Here is a 6000-nt window from a genome sequence, read left to right as displayed (position 1 = left end):
AAGGTTTATGTCCAACTGGGGACTCTTAATAGAAGAGTTGAATAGTTTAATCATGTCACACGCACACAAGGGACTGAGTGTGCTGCAGAGAGCTGAAATCAAAAGCAGCAATTCTGAAAATAGTAATAATAATTGCAGTGATTACTGCTTGTTCGCATATCTCCCAGCCATTTTCCCCATGTTATTTCCCGCCTCAGCCAACCGGGTAGCCTTCATTAAATCCCTTCGATCTCCGTCTCTGTCAGCAAGTAGAGCTGAGGGGGAGAGAAGAAAAAAAAAAACATAGCCCTGCACAGGAAACATAGATGAACTGCTGTAGAAAATATCATCAAAACCCCTGAAAGGAAGTTCTGACTTTTATGTGTGTGTGTGTGTGTGTGTGTGTGTGTGTGTGTGTGTGTGTGTGTGTGTGTGTGTGTGTGTGTGTGTATCTTTGTGAGGACCACTTTGAGGAAATTTTGGGTTTATGAGGACTTTTTTGCAAGTCGTCCCTTTCTGAACAACCTTCAAAGGTCTGCTTGAGGGTTAAGACTTGGTCTTCCGGCTCACGCTAGAAATAGGTTTAGGTTTAGGACGCAGTGTGTCTATGAATGTCTTCAGCCATACAAGCGTGCACGCACATGCGTGCAAACTTGTTTGACCACATTGTGGGGATTGGCAGCGAACTGTTGTTGTGAGGACAGTTTGGCAGCTCGTCACGGGATTCAAAGCTGATGTGTAAAATGGGGTCACGCACACATAACGTTTGTTTTTCCCGCACTTCGGTTTACGTTGCTGATGCCTACACAGTGTTCAGTGACACGATTTTACTTGTCTCACTTGCACCCATTGTAATGAGACCGCGCTGAAGTTTGACCACGAAGAGAAAGATCTGCAGGATGTAATGCAATTCACTGCAAGAACTCTGCAACACATAAACCGTTGAGTTTTTGCTGCTCGACTTTCCGTTCGAGAATCGATGTGCACTCCTGACTCCCGGGGTCAAACTCTTACTTTAAATGTCCACCTACTAGTTTTCTGAGCTTTTGAATGCTTTTCACTGACTTCTTTCAGTAAACGGAGCCGCTTCACGCGTCATCTGGTGGTCGTGTATGACTTGACTCGGAGTCTACATTTGAGAATGTTGTTTTCATGTGAAATGACCCGTTTCCTCGTGGTGCTTTCACGTCATGTTTTCTTTGTTTGTTGAGACCTGTGCCCACAGAGAAACACCTGAGCAACATAGAAGCAGCTAAATGTTCTCTTCTTGGTCGTCTTTCCAAGATGATGACAAACAACAACTTTGGTAACGAGTAGGACAGACGGCCAAGGTGAACAGGTCTAAAATCTTGTTTTATTATCTGTCAAACTCGGCTTGAATACAGGTTAACGATAACTGCAGTGTAATTGGCTTCATCCCCTTTTGAAAGCCGTGATCACGGAGGAAATTAGAGATGACAGAGCGTCGTCTTCTCGGTTTAGTCGACTATGAGTAGGCTACAGCTGGTCCATTAACCCTCAGCCCCCTCCTGTTGTCTGTAATTACCCATACTGTGTTGTAATACAGCCAGATTCACCATTTAGTTGTTCTCATTTACATATTTTTTTGTTTCTGTTGTCAGACAGGAGAACGAGCATGAAATGGTCATTTAATTCTAATTGCTTGTTTCTGACTTGTAAACGGCGAGTTGGAACTTACGACAACGACACGTACAGCTCTTCTTTATCCAGCTTGGCACTTAATACTCTCTCCTAAAGTCTGAACCTAATTGCACCAGTTAATTTAGAGCGAGCGCTACATGGTCAAAGGTCTATTCAATAGTCTAATAACTGTCTGATTAGGTGTACATGCAGCATACCGATTGGTTGATTGATGTCATTCATTACATCAAAATGTGCCTCAGATAGTTTGTCCACCTAATTTGAATATATGGAGGAGCACAAATATTAGACCTATTGTAACAATGTATTTTTAAGTTCCCCCATTTAACATTTGTAAGTGGTGTACAATTATTAAAGATATGTATTTATTATTCTCGAACATATAAGGTGACTTATGCAATTATTTAATTGGTTTAAAACAGTATGGCAACATACAACAATAAACAGTAACCGTTTATCATAGAGAATTTTCCAACAATTTCACCTATGAAGACGGATTTAATACAAGTACAACTGTGTTTTACTGTATAACCATTCATTATCTAAACACATGCACGTGCTACAGTACAATGTGCCATTATTAAATGTTTCTATACTGCTTATTTATTGGTATTAGGGAGACTTAAAGCCGAACAGCCGCAATTAATTACCACAGGGTTGAATCGATACTCCTCCGACTCCGCTTCACAAAGCCAGGATATATTTCTGGAATTATTTATAGAATTTCTTTAAAATATATGCTGGTTTCTATTTTTCTTGGCCACCCAGTGTAAGTCAAAGCAGTGTCCTCAATAGTATATCAAAATTATACATACATATTTATATCTGTGCATGTGAGGCAGAGAGAACAGAGAAAAAGAAACAGAACCATAGAAACTGTAATGAATGACTGGATTCATGAGTTGATTCATGAATGAGGGAGGGAGTGAATGACCGAGTCTGTGCACGAGTTACAGGGTTAATGGGTAAAAATCTTGGTTGCTGTGGTAACAGTGATGCCTGCCCGGCTAACATTCATTCAGGACTGCCGTCTCTGGTTGTTATGAGGTAAAGTGAGTGCAGCGATTCGTCTGAACAAAGTGGAACTCACAGTGTACCTGACAGGAAGTGGTGATGTGACAAATGTGCTTCCTATTTATATCATTATAAGTGTCCCGAGTCTTGGCTTGCTTGTAGAAAGAACACTAGTCAACTTGTAAAAAAAAAAAAAAAAAAAAAAAAAAATATATATATATAAAAAAAAGGAGAGTTTAGACACTAGGAAGAGTGAACCCAGATAAAAAAAAAAAAATAGACATAAATAAATTTTTACAGGGAAGAAGGCACGAGTGTGATGCTGCAGCAGAGGGACTCGTGAGGTAAAAATACCCCCAAAGTTTCTATTTATCTCCACTGTAGTCTTCTCCGGCTCCTCTCCCTCCTCCACCGGTGAGCTATATTTAGCTCGGGATGACTCTCCTACACAGAGCGCGAGCGTCTGTCTGCCGCCGCACGTGAGTCGCCCCGCACGTGCGCTCCTCTGCATGACGGGCAACTTGGGGCGTCAGACACGACGCGCGCCGCCGCTGCCGCCGCCGCCGCCGCTGCCGCCCCCAGAGCAGCAAGGGAGGGAAGAGCAAAGAAAGACAGTGAGGAGGAGGACAGAGAACTGCATCTTTGATTTCTCACGAAGGAAAACAAGTATAAATAAATATAGGAAAAATAAATATAGGAAAAATAGTTTCAACAAGATTTAACCATTTATTCATCCGCGTACTGTTGTTCGAGCCTATTTCCGACTATGTGTTTATATCTTAGTGAGGCAGGCTGTGCACGCTACAGCATTGTGCCGTCAGATGATGGAGGATATAGACTTCTCTATGATATCTGCATGTAAATGACAAGATACAAGAATAAAACCTTTTGCTCATGGATTTCTATGACAGCCCTCAACCACAAAAAGAAAAGAGAAAATACTCATGATACTCGAAGGTACAATATGTCAAGTTTTGAGTATTGAGCCTTCAAAAATGTACTTAAATTACCCATATATGTGAAGAAAAAAAACAACTGTTTTGAAGTTATGTTGAAGACGTGTATACATGTTTCTTCTCAACTAGTAAGCAAACAACTGTCAATGTTAATGTTGGCTATGTAACAAGAGTTTATAAAAGTAACTAGTTGCATAACATTTCTAACTTAAAGATTTGAATGTATTTGCTGAGTTAGCTGCTTGGTTTTCAGACCATTTCCAATCGCTTCATGTGACGAGCTCAATTAGCTCGAGGTTTTACCACCAAACTGAACCAACTTCATGCAGCAAACAAACCGCGCACTCTGACCCTGTTTGGACGATTCAACATGGACATTAAGAGCCGCTAATGACACACAAACTGAACTTAAATACCATCCAAATGGCATTTTACTGGGACTGTTTTTAAATGGGGCTCCACTCGAGATTTTTTTTTTAAGGCAGCTTCAAGTGATCCTCGGTGATACTGCAATTTAACCCTCCTGTCGTCCTCGGGTCAAAATGACCCGCAGCTGTGTTCAACCAAGTTCTATTTTATTTTCATATTTTTTTGGGATCATTGGTGACAAGGAGGCTGTGAGGGTTTCTTTAAAGAATGATGACCAATGATCCCAGAAAATATAAAAATATAGAAATAAAATAGAACTTGGTTGAACACAGCTGCGGGTCATTTTGACCCGAGGACGACAGGAGGGTTAAGCAACTTCAACATAGATTCAGATTCAGATTCAACTTTATTGTCATTGCACAGAGTACAAGTACTCGGACAACAAGGACAACTGGGCTTCAATTTCAAGTCGTGGTTGATGCAACTTGGCCACAGTCGCTTACAGTCGAGTGACAAAGGCCTCCAGCAGCCCCGACTCTGATTTTCTTACTCCCACTGCAGGGTTCGAGGTCCTGCCTGCGTCAGAGGACCACACATGTCTCTCTGTGTGACGCGGTTAGGTTTTTGTTCCTGTATTACCAGCATGTTTTGATTCCAGTTCTCTGTCTTTTCCCGGGATTCTCGTGGCTCATTCACTGTCCAAAGAGATTTTTCCGTTTTGTGGACTCTTCATCTGGAGTTCGCGCCGTGTATGATTCGGGATCAACGGTTGATCTTTTAACCGCCTCAGGAGTCCAGCTTTCCTCTGTGTTTTTTGTTTTTTTTGTTTGTTTTTTTATCTCTTCAGCAGAAAGCCTCTCAAACTGATTTTCAGCATTTCTTTGACAGGCCACTTTATTTGCTGTCATCTCCTTTTTGTGCTCTTGGACTGTGTGCGCACCCCGACACCCTCAGTCACTTCACCATAAGGAGCGGAGCTGGGTTTCCCACACATCTGCACGTGTTTAGTGTTTTCTTTAGCATGACTGGGACATTTTATATTTGAGTTGACTGCTGGAAGTTTGGGCTTCTTGACAGGCTCAAGGGAAGGTAATTTCAGCCTGTTGTGGTCAGTCCATCACTTGAGTCCAGACCGATATGTTTCAAATGCTTTTGGGGAAATTGCCATGACATTTTTTTTTTTTTTTACAAAGATTTATGGTCTCCCAAGAATACATCCTACTGACTTTGGTGATCCTCTGACATTTCTTAAAGTGCCACAGGCTGACATTTTTGGCTTTCAGTCAAGTATTTTGACAACTACTGTAAGCACTTAAATGAAAACGCCTGTGTAGCTAAACACAGCCTTTCAGCTCGGATCATTAAAGACACTTTACGCTTGTTGAATCTTAGCTGAAATTCAGAGCATTGTTGGAGGTCACAGCTTTTTGCCATGTCTTGAAAATTATGTTTTTTTTTTATGTATTTTCTAAGGATTGGTCATGACTCATAGTCATTAAAAATAAAAAGCCAAATAGTTTAAGCGACTATCCTCTTGTCTTACTTCCCTTATCTTATCACCAGTAGGTGGCAGTAATGCACCTAAAAGCTGTTTGCCAGCCACCATAAGTGGTGGAGAAGAAGACAACATTACGTTTGTGGCGCTGTGAGATTAGACGCCACATTGCAAACAACAGAAAGACGCAAAGACGACTGCAACGGTGAAAAAGTGATCAAATTTCCCAGTCAATATCAAATAGTATTATCACAGTTGAACCATGAACTTTCTCCTCCATCAACTTTTGAATGTAGTGAGTGGGTATTCATTTTTAAAGCTTGTTGCGCTATTGATGATATTAGACGACAAACCGGCATTTGCAGCCTGGTCTTTGTGTAGCTCATGGAGGATCAATAAACGGATATTGAGGAGTAATATTATGTTTTATCGTAAAGTAAACGCGTTGCTTCTTGTGAATAGAATCTCAAAAACGATCCAAATAAAATCCTCATGACTTTTTTTTCTCCGTTTGTTCTTTAGCAT

The sequence above is a fragment of the Embiotoca jacksoni genome, unplaced genomic scaffold (genome assembly GCF_022577435.1).
Source record: "Embiotoca jacksoni isolate LCO1_2020_lvr unplaced genomic scaffold, fEmbJac1.0.p SCAF_26, whole genome shotgun sequence".
Taxonomy (NCBI): Eukaryota; Metazoa; Chordata; class Actinopteri; family Embiotocidae; genus Embiotoca; species Embiotoca jacksoni.
The sequence above is the reverse complement of the archived record's forward strand: the minus strand, read 5'-3'. Positions refer to the sequence as shown.